Below are 16,505 nucleotides of genomic sequence, written 5' to 3'. Positions count from 1 at the left end.
GTAGGACATTGATACCAGTGGATAATGTTTAGGCTCTTTCCAAAATATCAAATGCAAAAAAAAAAACAACACATGAAAATTAATGAAAGTTGAAAAAATGTGGTCCAAAACAGACATTGGCTTAAAATATCACTTTTTTGTTGATCAGTGAAAGTTTTCTATAGCTGCATTCTGTCACTTATGTGAAATATTGTTTAACAGATTAATATTGAAGAAATGGAAGATAGTAGTGTAAAACTATCTCAGTCATTCAGAAATGCAGCATCCGCAATCACGGCCAAGTCAGTGCTATTTACACTTATTTACCAATGCTATATTATATGGGTCCACAGGAGTCATCATTTCCACTTTCAAAACATAAATGGAATATATAACTCTCAAGAGAACTGTATTCTTGACACAGCTGAAAAGTACTCAACCTAAAACCCAGAGACTTAAGAATGATTATTTTTAAGGTGATAGCTGGATAGATTTTGTAGTAGTGCTAAGGGTATGAAGCAGGAATTCCACAACTTATTGAAAGCATAATAAAATATAAACATAAAAGCCTGCATAAAGCATGCTATAGATATGCTGTGCCTGCAGTGGTGTATTAGTTCAAGATTCAGTTGTCAAGCCCTACCTGCCATCAAGATGCTTGACTGGTAACACTACATGTTGATATGCTCTTCTCTTAATACACATAAGATTATTTTTGAAGGAAGCTTATGAATTACTTATGTTGATTATAAGGGGAATCTTATTCTGTGATCTTTTAAGGCATTAAATCATGCATTTCTTAATGTTTTTCTTTTATTGATGTTTCTGTACTATTGTGCTAGGCTCTGACAGTTCCACAGCATGGTCTTATCTCTTATCTCTCCTAGCAGTCCATTCCAGAAATAGTCTTTCAAATTAATCTGAATCAGACAATGCCTTATAGCTGTCCTCGAGCCCATATCTTAAGATTCAAATCCTATGCTGCAAGGTATGGCTGATACTAGTTCTCTTCCATGTTGAAAGGGCTTCCAAAAAAAGAATGTTGCCCTGTTGGAAGAAGAAGCCCATCCCTCCATTATGGAAGGCCCTTTTTTATGCAGTTTTATATGCCCCTTTAGTTTTTTACAATTTCTTGGAATCCTTAGGGCATGGAAGTGGAGGTATTTTAATAGGACTAAGGAGTCAAGTCTGTTAACCAACCTGCAAAGACAAAAACTATTTTCAATGTACCTAACTCACTCCTTCCTAAAACAGTGTTGTGTAATGCCAAGTGTCTGCTTCTGAAACAGGTGGGGGTTTGTTTCCAAGGTTTATTTCCACTGCCAGAGGTATCTTATTAATGGACTTCATGCCATCCTTTCCCTACTCAAAGAGGTGGGTCTGTTTCCATTGTCTAAGGATGATGGATTTATTAGAATTAATGACTAACTGTGGGTTGTGTGGTATTTTTGTATTCCATATAAAATCTTTAGAAACAATTCCCCTTGGCTAGCTTGAAGGCAATAAAGTAAGTACGTTTCTGAGCTGCATTCAATGTAAACCGAATTGCTATGTGTCACTCTTCAGTGACTTTACTCTGTCATGTAACACAGTTGAAGGAGTTTATGCATATGGTGCACAAGTTATATAGTCCATTCCACCATTATCCGAGTCTAATCAGAGACAGATATAAGTTATACTTGCCTGTTTTTTCCATTCCACAATAAATTACATTTGTTTCCATCCTCACCATCAATAAAACAAGGCAGGTTACAAAGACATGCATCTGGAGCATTTTTCTCTGGGCCTCCTCTGAAAATTCGCTTTGTTAAAAGTCGGACTTTCCTAGTTAGCAAATGATAAATAAATAAATAAATAAATAAATAAACTAATCTAACATTAATTTATTTTCTGTCCCTTTTTCTACAGGTAGTCATAGAAAAATAATCAAAACTTTCAGTGGAATGTTGATATGATATTTCTATATGCAGTAAAATCAATGTGAAATCTTAAAATTCATCAAAGGGAACAACCTGCAACCTTAAATTTAATTTTTGAATAATATCATCATCAGTATCATCATCCTCACCTCCCATTTTCCTGTTTATACATGTGAGTAGGGTGTCACATCTACTGTGGTCACTTCTCTGGATTCAGAACCACTCACCTACTTTCTTTACAGACACTTCCAACTAATTCAGATCTTCCCCCATCTAGTCTATCCATTTCTTGTCTGGGTGTCCTTTTCTCCACTAGGTTTCTTCCTGTCTCTCCCAAATCTTGTTTCAAACTCACTTTCTTCCTTCCTACAGATGTGACCAAACCACTGTAAACTGTTCCCATTGACCTTGTCTACAAATGGGGCTACTTTCACTTCCACTCTAATGTCCTCAAGTCTTTGTCTGTCCCACAGTGTATATCCTGCCACCCATCTCAAGCACTTCATCTTCACAAACTGTCCAGTCTTCACTAGCCAGGTTTCTGTGCCAAATCAACAGGAGTGGTTACACTATTCTTCTATACACCTTACTTTTCAACTCATTTTGCATTCTTCTGGTATGCATTATCTGTGAAACATTCTTCCACTTTTCTGTCTCACCTAAGTGACTAACATTGACCTCTTCACATTGACTTTCCTTTTCCTCAGCCACACCTCACAGATATTTCAAGTTATTAACCTGTTCCATGACTGTCTACATTTCAGCTTCTTTTGATTTTCCCCATTTGCTGCCATTACAAAAGTCTTGTCTGTAGTCAATTTTTTCTTGTGTACCTTCAGTTTAGGGTTCCATCCCATTCCCCTATCATTTGTTGAAGTTCCTCTTCAGAGTCTGAGTATAATGTCACATCATCTGCATACTGAAGCTTTGCTGAGCTGTCCTCTCCAACCTGTTTGCTGCTATAGTGCATGACCAGTATGAACAGTAGTGGGCTCAGAGTCATACCCTAATGCATACCTACTAGAAAACCCTCTGTGAGTCCACACACTGTTAACACTTGTATCACTGTGCCCTTTGACATAGCCTGCACTAATTCTGCCAGCATTTTTAGGACTTTGAACCATCATGGGATTGCTCAATTCAGCTTTCATGGAACCTTGTTGTCTGTTTTCTCAACATTTTGTAATGCCCAGTTGGACTCACTGCAGACATCTGGTTGGATGAACTGCACTCTGAGCTGGATCTGAACTACTCACTTCCTGTCTTACTTTCCAATCAACAAGATACAGAGTACAGGGATAGGGCTTTAAGCTTGTCTTGTTAGTTAATGATTTATAGTCCAATACACTAGTTAGTTAAGAACTTTTGGGGGACCTTTCTAGCTGCATATGTCTAACTAGATGCATGCCAAAAGGGCATTGCACTTTATTCTCAGTCTAATGAGGGCTGAGTACTGAGGGATGAAAACTTCTTTTGACTTGGTTTACTTGCCTTTAGAAATTAATTGTGATAGATAAAATTAATTCCTAACTATTACCTCATAGTGGTCAAAGAAGAAGGAGTTTTTGACCCAGGTGCCAAGGTTCCTGACTATCCTGTCTGTTAATAACGAGGTACTGGCTGTGTTGTAAGCTGAGGACAACAGATGTTTGCTAAACATGACAATTCTGCATCATTTTGTATTCCATTTAAGCTCCTTTAAAATAAATCATTGTTTTGTAAGGATTAGATCTTGCTGCAGTGATTTTTACATCTGGAGAGGAATGAACAATAACACGTAGCTTACAGTCACCTGCAAATTTGGTCAACCATAGGCCTGGGTTTATAATACAGAGTCCAGAAAAGTATAATCCAGAAAAGTGAGTTCACAGCCTTGAACCTTGGGAGTACTCCTTTAGTTATGTTCTTGCTTCATTAAGTAGACATGCCGTACCCTTGAAGAAACCAAGCTATACCGGGTCTAGTTGCATGAGGTTTTGAATAGTACAGTTTCTTTACTTACAGCCAATACATTTCATGGCCTTATAAATTAAATTAGCCAGGCTGATGGATATCTAGTTCCTTGGGCCTTTGTGATGGCACATTATAACAGTTGCTTTAAGTACCACTGAGATGTATCTTATGGTTAGGCTCAAGCTGAACAAGTATAGGAGGGGTTCAACAAGGGCATATTTTTAAGCTTTTCACTGTTCATAATATATTAAATAAATCACACCAATGCCTTGCCCTAAATAACACTCTCCAATCTCTTACAAATTCATAAACCTCAAAGCTTAACTGGAATCACTCTCTACTCTTGTTGTATCGCCAACTCCTGGAACTCTATCCACTTACCAATAAGTTAGGCCAATAATCATATGCCATTTAAGTATTGCCTCAAAGAATACCTAACATAATCATGAATATGCTCTTGTCCAACATCTGACCTCAAGTCTAAGCTATGATCATATAAATCTACCTATACGTTCCCCTTTAATGAATTTTCTTATGTAAAATCCAATCATATACACTTCCAAAACTATCTTACTCCCTTTCCTACTTTCTGTAGTGAATACTGCATGTTCAATCCCTGCTTTTTTTCTTAGCAGACATATATCTGTCTCTGTGAAGACTTCTCACTCTTCCTGCTCTGGCCCCATACTAGACATACTTTTACTTATTATTCCTATATTGTCAAGTCTTCTATTATATCATTTGGATTAACACCATTTTTATCTCATAATATCAATCTCCTTACATTGAATGCAATGGACTGCACATAAATCTCAATGCAAGATACCCTAAAGGATTGACTCTGCAAAGTAAGTATTCACCAACACAGTATGCACAAGAGTTGAAGCGTCAACTATTTCAATTTCCATTTGAAGGTTTTGCTGATCAAATATTCATGGTGATAAAATTAATAATAAATCAAAATGAAAATGCTATTCTCCACATGCCTGAATCTGGCAAAAATTATAACTCATCAGCTGCAGCCTTTTATTAACCGATTTTTCCAATAACATAATTATCTTCATCTCTTTTAAATCTTTGGTATATGAATGCATACATGTAGCCCGTTTTGATTTCAGCTTGTATTTAACCTAAACTTCTCTTGACTGTAGTTTGAATATAATGCAATTCATGTTTATTATTACATTGTATATTTCATTACTGTTGGAGCTTTTCTCCCAGGGCCTTAGCTGAAACTGGGCCTTTTGGCTCAGTTGCACTTTTCATGGTAGTGAAAAGACAAATAAATAAATAAATAAATGCGTATGATTTATGAATTCCTTTAGGAATTTATTAGCCAAGCAGGCAAATTATCTATGCCCATGGTAGTGGTATTTTTAGCTTTAGATGGCACAGTCAAGATCTGCTCTATGATGATTTGCTGAATTTCAATGCTTCTAAGGTAAAGTTAGCACTGAATTTGTTTACAAGCTTATTAGTTATAACTTTAATGTAGGCATGGTAATGACATTGATATTTATTTGTGTTATTCTTCAGTTTTCTAATTTGATTAAAGAATGACTGGTTCTTAATTTTGGCTTCTGTTGTCCTTTTTAATTCATATTTAGCTTTAACCTAGTTGATGGCAATTTTTATTTCCATGTTGACTTTTTTTGAAGAAATCTTTAATGAAGGTAGCTCTTAATTTGTTATTTAACTTTGGATGTGTTTTGTAGTCAACAAGTTTATTTATACCGTTAGACCACTAAGGTGGTTTGTTTTTATATTCCCCATGATATTTGGTTCTAGTGGTGACTGCTAGATATACACACTTACTTAGGTGAGAGCAGAGTTCAGTTGCAAAAGGTGTACTTGAAGCTGAATGAGGGGTAATGTTATTGCAATTAAACTTAAAGACTGCTCATCAGCAAATTTAAGCAAATTTGTATATTTAATGTCCTTTAATTTTAACATTATTTACAGTGTTGGAATTTGCAACTTGAAAAGAAAAGTTACAGATTTTCAGTCTCACTTGTCCAGAGAAGAAGATAGTTTGTGTGGTGTGCAATGTGAAGGCTATATTAGCAAAAACTAGGTCCAGAATGTTCTTACCTCTAATTGGATGCTTTTATTGTATTCTCTTGTATTCTAGGAAGATTTTCAAAATACAGACACATAAAATAAGAATGTTTAAACAGAATAATTTATTGTACAGTGTTGGACAACAATTTCACATGTAGTGTTCCACACTGACCTTTATTCCTTCTACCAAGATTTACATTTCTAATTTAACAGTTGGAGAATTTTTAAGCCTAAAATTTATCTTTCCAATTGGTACTTCTCTGTGCAGTTTCAAAACACCCTCTCTGCTTTTACACTTATCATTAAGTATCCCATCAAGGCTCCACTCTGGCTTCCCTTCTTTTTGTAGTTTCATTAATAAACTAAAAATTGACCTCCATCACCTCCTTACTTTATTCTAAGGACAACAGAGACATGTGAAAGAAATACAACAGATTTTGAAAATATTTGTTCATGGGAATGACTACTGAGAATTTCTCTGAGATTTTTTATCCCGAGCATCCGTGTCAAGGATGAGACAAAATCTTCATTGTCATACATGACTGTGAAAATACTGTACTTGTAGTTCATGTCATATATGAATAACCTTTAAGAAAGGCTTTCTAGCTTTGAGGGAAAATAAAGCTATTGAGCTTCTACAGACATCACATGAAGATGAAAAAACCCTCAGGTTGGGGGGCATGGCCAAAATATGCTCTGAATAGCAGCAGTTCTCTTCAGCTCTATCAGTTCAATATCTTTATGATAGGATTTTCTTGACAAAAACTCTAGAATTTTTTTTCTTCATTAATAGATTCTCCTAAATAGACTCTAGGATTGTATATAAAACTTTTAAAGAAATTTAGATTTTTTTTCCTGTCAAAAAATACATTGGATATATTTTCTCTTCACTGGTCTTCGGAATGAGCTCTTCTAAAGCTAACCATCAAGAAGCATTCCTCAAAAAAGCAGCTACAGTCTCTTCTCTGTAATATTCAGGACTTGTCAGTGAAAATTGACAAAATGGACTTAAAACTAGATAATTTAAAGGAGGAATGCACCAAACAAATGGGAATTATATATGAAGATCTCCAACAACAGAAAACACAAATCTCTGGGATTGAGCAATATCTTAATGATATGGACAGCAGGTTACAAGAAGGAGAAAATAACACAGATTTTTTATTAAAACAAAATACATCAATCTAAAGTGGATGATTTAGAGAACCGGTCACACAGAAACAACATCAGAATTTTTGGATTGTTTGATAACATAGAAGGTAACAACTTGGCAAATTTTCTAACTTCCTGGCTGCATGAAGTCCTGAACCGCCCTGAAGTTTTATCATATGGTATCGAAAGGGTGCACAAATCCTTAGTTTCATCTAAAACAAGGAAGAACAATTCTTCTAAATCTGTGATTGTGAGATTTCTGTAATCACATGATAAAGAAATGATCCTAAAAACAGCATGGGCTAAAGCTCCCATTAAAATAAATGATAACATTATTAGTTTTGACAGTGATTACTCACCATTGGTTAGTTTTTGCCCTTAATTAAATAATTCAAAAAATATCAGATAAAAACCCACTTGTTGTTTCTGGCCAGATTGAACATTTTTTCACAAGATGGTTCTAAAACATTTGAAGACTTGGATACTGCTCTCATTTATTAGAACAAACAAAATTCTTGACAAAATAGGAGAAATGGAATGGGTTAATGCAAGCTTGAAAAGATTAGCAGAAAATGGTACTTGGAAAACTGCTGAAAAGAAAAAGAAGCTGAAGAAATGAACAATTATCTGCCTTTATATTTATTTTGCTTCTTAGTTGCTTAATGTAACTTATAAACAGACTTCTGGTTATATTCTTTATAACACAGATTTACGGACATATACTCAGGCAACAACAACAACAACAACAACTCAGGTGAGCAAGTGGTGTTCTTTTTGATTTTTGGTTATAGAAGAAATAAAAACCTTAAAGATATTTTATGTGCTGAGAAATTGACAACCACACTGAATTCCTTTAAGGATAGAGCTGGTAGTGTTCCCTGTGGCTTTTGTAAAGCATGCCCCCTTATTAATAAGGAAACAGTTTTCACACACCCTGCTAATGGTAGGATATATAATCTTAAAGCTAGAGCTACTTGCAGGACCAACAATATGGTCTATTTGGCTGAGTGTGTGCAGTGTTCTGGTTTTTATGTGGGAAAAACCAACAATATGTTCAAAATCAGGATATTACAGCACCTGTCCAGCATAAGGAACAAGGATATGCATAATGCCCTATATAGGCATATTGAACAGAATCCCACACACACTTTTAGGTTTAGGGCAGTGGTTAATGTAAGGTTAAACAAAAGGGGAGGGGACATCAAGCTGTTAACAGAATCTATTGAATCCAAGTGGATTTTGGAATTGATGGCCCATAGAAGCCCAGGATTGAATGACATGGTACCTTTAAAGCCCGCCCTACAAAAAAGGCGGGTAGTTTACTGACTATTCATTGGTTGATCTATAGTTTAAAATGTTGGAAATGTTTGTTCTCTCTATCTGATGAAGGTTGTTTACCCAAAAGCGCTTATCCTTGGCTAATTTGTGTGTTTTAATAAAAGAAGGAGTTATTCCAGCAGTGTCCTGCCATTCTTTGTTTTTGGATTCTGTATTTTGTTGTTTGGTGGGACTTTAGCTATAGCACAGAACTTTTTTGGACATTTGCTTTGTGTTTTTGGTTCCATTGTGCTATGCATGCTGTGGAGCATCTGAGAATGGCTACATCTTTTAATGCTATTAATGGAGAAGTAAGAAGAAGAGGTGAGCCTACCCACTACTGGCTTGGAGGATGCATTTTTCACTGAAAACCCTTTGCTCAATCTGGGTTTTACTGTTAACAACACTGAAACAGTTAACAACAGGGCACCAGTAGCTATGGACAAATCCTTTGATAATTTGTTGCATGATTTGAGCTATAAAGCAGGAAGGCTGCAATGTTTACAGTGGCAGACTTACCATTTAGAAGCCTGTCAGTCTTATGGAATAGTACCAAGAGGGATGAGAATCCTTTGCATGCCCACGCAGGGCGAACGTTATCCGGAACTACTAGCCCAATGGTAAACGCTAAACATTCAAACCAGCTTTAAGTATATGGATATTTTGAATGCTTTCTTTGCCCCAGAGATAGCCCTACTTAAGTCTGAGGTGAAGGCTTTACGTAATAAATTGGAGACAGACTTTTGTGAACCAGCTCATAAGGTACGCTTACAACAGCTATATGGTACGCTGTTTGATAATGGTGAGAAGTTGCGTACACAAAAGGTCCACAAATTAAAAAGGGACTATGATGATTTTACACTCGGTAACATCTTTGTCTGGCCGAGGAACGGAGGGCAACGAGTAAATGTGAGCGACGTCAGCAACAGGAAGCAGTCCAGACATCAGCAAGAGGCAAGTGCTTCTTTGGAGCGTTTGGTTGCGCCAACGGTTGGTGCGAGTTGTGGCAGTACTCTTCCATCTGGAGGAGGAATTGACACAGAGATTTGTTCTGCTTCATCTGAAAGGGGCCTAGGAGGGACTGTGGTCACAGCCGAGGCACCCCTCACCCTCATTAGAATGGATAAATTTTCGTCCACTCTCAATAACACTCACACGGATATCTGTGAGCAACATGTACAACCTGAAATGATGGCCATAGAGGAGTCAGTGATGGGGGCACATCCCAAGAGCATACAGGTTCATGAACACTTTTTGGAGAGGCTTCCAGCCCCGGTGAAAAAGCGAGGGGCCTGGAAAAGTTCCTCAAGCAAGGGCAGGGATCCAGGCAAGAGGAGGAGGACATTAGAATGACTTTTGACAATAGTTTTGGTATTGTATTTAATCTTTCTTCTCATATTTTAACTGAGGATGAATTATATGTGTTGAACAAAGGCTTGACTTTTGTGCCCGGTAGGGCAAGCATTTTTAGTGATGTTATGTTTGATATTATGTTGTTTTGTAGGACGTTGGCCTTAAGGAGCATTTTTGGTAACAATAATGAGCACAGGGCTACATTGAAACAACCCAGTAGTTTTGTGCCACCATTTTCACCAGCTTTAAATCTGTTCATCAGTAGTTGTGAACATGACTTACAAGAATATTTTCAAAAAGGGGAACTCCATAGGTACCATAATTTAACACAGGTCCAGCAGAGAGCGCTGCAAGACTTAGGTTCCAACAAGGATTTGGTTATAAAAATGGCTGACAAAGGGGGCGCCGTGGTAGTGTTGGATACCACATTCTATGAATATAAAATTCAGGGGTTATTGTCTGATAACAGTGTATATATTCCAATTAATCCGGTTGGTGTCAAACTATTAGTGGATGGGGTACACAATAACTTGAAACAATTAAATTTTGAAATGGAGATTAGTGATGAGTTGCTCCAATTTCTATGGATAGAGAAGGCTGTCATTCCCATATTTAAGGCTCTGCCTAAGATTCATAAATCAGCAGTTGACCCACCATTCAGACCCATAGTTTCGGGCAGAGGTTGGGTCACTGAAAACATCTCAATTTGGATAGAATTCACTTTCAGACCGTATATAGATAGGGTGACTACAGTGCTTAAAGATACGGGTGATTTTTTGAGGAGGGTAGGGGAGGTTAATGATAGCAAACCCCAGGAAGATCTTTTAATGGTGACATTGGATGTTCATAACCTTTTTACGGTGATCAGTAATGACTATGGAATTCATGCTATAGGTGAGATTCTAAGGGACCTTGGTGAAAATGAAAGGAAAATAACATTGGTCAAGACGCTATTAAATCTGACCTTGGAGAATAATGTATTTATAGGGGCAAAGCAAACCTTTAGACAAGCACAGGGGGTAACAATGGGCACCCCCTGTGCTAATACATATGCCAACCTGGTCCTTTGGTTTTGGGAGAGGGATGCTATTTTCAACAACCGAGAGTGGATGCAGCATGTCCATGTGTACACTCGTTTTGTGGATGAAGTCTTTTTCTTTTGGAAGGGGGGCACAGATTTATTGAAGAATTTTGTGGAATATTTACATTCCACCACGTCCTTTCTCAGGTTTAAGTTGAATTATTCAGACATGTGTATTGATTTTCTTGATGTTAGCATTACACAAACTAGCACTGGCTTTTCTTCTAAATTGTACAGGAAGGATTGTTGGAAGAATAGTTTGCTATGTTATGATAGTATGCACCCTCGTTAAATGTTCCCCAATATCGTCCAAGGCCAGGTTGGCAAGATATCCAGGCTATGCTTAGAGGATAAACAATATGAGAAAGAGGTGAATGTTCTGAAGCACTGTCTACAAGACAGGGGTTAGAAAGAGGGGATAATAAATGATGTTATTAATGACAGTAAACAAAAAAGGGGTAATAAAGATAAACCATGGCTCAATTGTAGGACAGGTGAAGATAAGGAACATGCCTCCACCAATTATGAATCCAAGGTTCCAAAATTATTTTTCACCTATAGTAGTAATATTGGTAATACAAAAAATGTAATTTATAAAAATTGGAATATTTTAAGAAGTGATAATAAATTGAAGGGTTTCATTGGAGCCAGACTCAGTTTTGGTTATAGAAGAAATAAAAACCTTAAAGATATTTTATGTGCTGAGAAATTGACAACCACACTGAATTCCTTTAAGGATAGAGCTGGTAGTGTTCCCTGTGGCTTTTGTAAAGCATGCCCCCTTATTAATAAGGAAACAGTTTTCACACACCCTGCTAATGGTAGGATATATAATCTTAAAGCTAGAGCTACTTGCAGGACCAACAATATGGTTTATTTGGCTGAGTGTGTACAGTGTTCTGGTTTTTATGTGGGAAAAACCAACAATATGTTCAAAATCAGGATATTACAGCACCTGTCCAGCATAAGGAACAAGGATATGCATAATGCCCTATATAGGCATATTGAACAGAATCCCACACACACACTTTTAGGTTTAGGGCAGTGGTTAATGTAAGGTTAAATAATAGGGGAGGTGACATAAAGCTGTTAACAGAATCTATTGAATCCAAGTGGATTTTGGAATTGATGGCCCATAGAAGCCCAGGATTGAATGACATGGTACCTTTAAAGCCCGCCCTACAAAAAAGGCGGGTAGTTTACTGACTATTCATTGGTTGATTTATAGTTTAAAATGTTGGAAATGTTTGTTCTCTCTATCTGATGAAGGGTGTTTACCCGAAAGCACTTATTCTTGGCTAATTTGTGTGTTTTAATAAACAAAGGAGTTATTCCAGCAGTGTCCTGCCATTCTTTCTTCTTGGATTCATTAATAAACTAAAAATTGACCTCCATCACCTCCTTACTTTATTCTAAGGACAACAGAGACATGTGAAAGAAATACAACAGATTTTGAAAATATTTGTTCATGGGAATGACTACTGAGAATTTCTCTGAGATTTTTGATCTCGAGCATCCGTTTCAAGGATGAGACAAAATCTTCATTGTCATACATGACTGTGAAAATACTGTACTTGTAGTTCATGTCATATATGAATAACCTTTAAGAAAGGCTTTCTAGCTTTGAGGGAAAATAAAGCTATTGAGCTTCTACAGACATCACATGAAGATGAAAAAACCCTCAGGTTGGGGGGCATGGCCAATATATGCTCTGAATAGCAACAGTTCTCTTCAGCTCTATCAGTTCAATATCTTTATGATAGGATTTTCTTGACAAAAACTCTAGAATTTTTTTTCTTCATTAATAGATTCTCCTAAATAGACTCTAGGATTGTATATAAAACTTTTAAAGAAATTTAGATTTTTTTTTCCTGTCAAAAAATACATTGGATATATTTTCTCTTCACTGGTCTTCAGAATGAGCTCTTCTAAAGCTAACCATCAAGAAGCATTCCTCAAAAAAGCAGCTACAGTCTCTTCTCTGTAATATTCAGGACTTGTCAGTGAAAATTGACAAAATGGACTTAAAACTAGATAATTTAAAGGAGGAATGCACCAAACAAATGGGAATTATATATGAAGATCTCCAACAACAGAAAACACAAATCTCTGGGATTGAGCAATATCTTAATGATATGGACAGCAGGTTACAAGAAGGAGAAAATAACATAGAATTTTTATTAAAACAAAATACATCAATCTAAAGTGGATGATTTAGAGAACCGGTCACACAGAAACAACATCAGAATTTTTGGATTGTTTGATAACATAGAAGGTAACAACTTGGCAAATTTTCTAACTTCTTGGCTGCATGAAGTCCTGAACCTCCCTGAAGTTTTATCTTATGGTATCGAAAGGGTGCACAAATCCTTAGTTTCATCTAAAACAAGGAAGAACAATTCTTCTAAATCTGTGATTGTGAGATTTCTGTAATCACATGATAAAGAAATGATCCTAAAAACAGCATGGGCTAAAGCTCCCATTAAAATAAATGATAACATTATCAGTTTTGACAGTGATTACTCACCATTGGTTATACTGAAAAGGAAATGTTTTTGCCCTTAATTAAAGAATTCAAAAAATATCAGATAAAAACCCACTTGTTGTTTCTGGCCAGACTGAACATTTTTTCACAAGATGGTTCTAAAACATTTGAAGACTTGGATACTGCTCTCATTTATTAGAACAAACAAAATTCTTGACAAAATAGGAGAAATGGAATGGGTTAATGCAAGCTTGAAAAGATTAGCAGAAAATGGTACTTGGAAAACTGCTGAAAAGAAAAAGAAGCTAAAGAAATGAACAATTATCTGCCTTTATATTTATTTTGCTTCTCAGTTGCTTAATGTAACTTATAAACAGACTTCTGGTTATATCCTTTATAACACAGATTTACGGACATATACTCAGGCAACAACAACAACAACAACTCAGGTGAGCAAGTGGTTTTCTTTAGTTGTTTAAAATGGGTAGCACTTTTCATCAGGAAAATAAATAATATAAAAGGAAAGCTGGTGATGTTTGGAGAACTGCCTGCTTAACATGGTGGTTCAATTTTGACTTATTGTACATCTGGATGGGTAACTTATATGTACTTTGGTATGGTCTTGATATTCGATCTGGATTTTTGTAAGGAGACTTATTGGTACATATGTTTTGGTGTCTGAATGAAACAAGGGCTTTCTCTGAGCTTGGGGAGATGCTGGCCCACATGGTGGTTCAGTTTTCACATGTTTTGTTTCTGCATTGTTAATCTATGTGACCATTTGTGTGGTGACTTGCTGATGCATGTATTCTGATGCTCAGATAACAGAATGGGCTTTCTCTGAGCTTTCAGGAGCCGCACTAGGATTTCTAGTGTACAAAAAGTTTCTAAATCTCTCACAGTTTCCCACTTTGGCTCTCAAGCATCCTATTCCTTCACTTTGAGTTTGTGGAATCTCATCTCAAGCCATTCAGTGACTGCATCATTTCTTTAGTTATCATTCATGTACAACAAGACGTAATATAAACTTTTAACTCTAATTTAATGTCACACAACCAGGATGGAATGCTGAAACACTGATGATAATTCCGAACAGATTTAGAGCCATATAAAAGGATTTAAACTCTATCAACATCGGAAGCAACTTTTTTTAAATACAAGAAGAGGTAAATTAATACAAACATATGTGACTTTGTTTTAAGTAATACTAAAACACTGTATAATTAATTATAATACAATATCTTGTATATTTTGCAGTGTGTCACAGCATATTCTTTGCTTTTCTACTCATGCAATTAATACGCTAGCATATTGAAATATTATAATTTACTTCTAAAATGGTTATGTTTAAATGGATTTAATAAGAGGTATTTGCTGTTACTGCAAACATTTTTAACTGTGATTGATTGATTTACTCTATTTTATTTCAAGCAAAACATTGAATTTGTTATTACAGTAATTTGATTACCTAGTTCAATTTATACACACAAGCTCAACTGAACTTAACTACAAAATGTGATTATTACATCAGATAATACAATGACTTACTGAATGTATTTTGATATACAGTATTATAATATAATATGCATGTCCTCAGCTTATACTACATGTTATTGGTTGGTATAGTATGGCTCTTACTCTGTGGGCCATAACATATTTATTTTGTTAGTTAAACCAAATACTTAAGGATACTTGCCACAAGATATATAAATGTTTCACATACCTAATATTTGTTTCCTGTGCCTATATTAATCCATTTTCATCTGTAATATTTATCTTTTATTTTTGTGCTTGTACATATTTAAAGCACTTCTTTTATTTGTTTTTTAGGACTCGCACTAGATTAAACACATTGCAGTAAGCTATGTTACCCAATTTGAAATCAGAACAACAGATTATGTTCAAATACTTTCATATAACATTTTCAGACTACAATTTTAGTTAACACTAACTGCAATACATTCCTGTTATCTAAGTAATATGTTATATTAGTATTGTCAGTGATATATTTTACACTTGCTTAATATTCATATAAGTAAATATCGCTTATGAAAGTATTAAATGGTGTACATATGATGAGAAGTACTAAGAAAGATGTGTGGGAATATAGCTTACAATCAGCTGAAATTTATAATTGTATATCAGAATGTATTAGTTAAGCATAACTACTGTACTCACGGTTTATAGTTTCCTTAAGTTACAATTACTATCTGATAAGTACTCCCTGTTAATGTTACTGAATTTGCTTTGCCTATTGAAATATTATTATTATAATGTTGGGAGGGTGGCCTAATGGTTAAGGTGTTTGCCTTGCAATTGCAAGGTACAGGGTTTGAGTCTCACAACGGATAATTGGCTATGCTTAAAATGGCTTGCAAGTGCAGTTAGCTCAGTACTAATCTATGAACCCATGAACCTAAGTTTACAGAGATTAATTAAAATGTTTGATTTTAATGCTTTATAAAAAAATATATAAAGTTCATATTACAGTTACGTAAATATTCTGATAGAAATACTAAATAAGATTGTATTTAAACTGAATTTTATTTGGTAGGTTAGTTTTATAAATAGTGATGAGAATTTCTACTGTATATATACAAACACATTTAAAGATATTTTATATATTGACAGTAGTTGATTAGTTGTTGCTATTAGGTTGGTGGTTAATTTGAGTAGTCTATGCTATTCAAATTAGGAGTTTTTAACTCCAGAAATGGTGTTGGTAAATTTATTTTTTTTACATTTATATATTCAATGTTTTTTTTCAGTCCTTACAGACATTCATTATATTTTTGTGTTTAGAAATATTATTGATTGATTATCATTTGTTTTTTTTCCTATCAACTGTTTGGTATATGATTGTATTCCTCGTGTGTTTTTATACATATAAAGTTTTAATGGTTAGCTTAGAATCAAATTACATTAATAATTATATATGTTTCTTCTGAAAGGCATCTCAATTAATATTAATGGTTTAAATAATCCTTGCAAGAGGGGATGTTTATTCAGATACCTTAAATTACATAAATCACACCATTCGTTTTACAGGAAATACATTTAATATCTGATGATATAACTAAACTTAATACCAAATCTTATACTGTGATATCAAGTTCAGAACACTATCAAAAGAAGAGAGAAGTAGTCATATTGTGGAGCAAAATAATATCCCTCCCTAAGATAATAGAGGTATATAATGATGATA

Source organism: Protopterus annectens, chromosome 5.part0, assembly GCF_019279795.1.
Source record: "Protopterus annectens isolate FY-2018-M chromosome 5.part0, PAN1.0, whole genome shotgun sequence".
Lineage (NCBI taxonomy): Eukaryota > Metazoa > Chordata > Ceratodontiformes > Protopteridae > Protopterus > Protopterus annectens.
Note: the sequence above shows the minus strand (reverse complement) of the source record.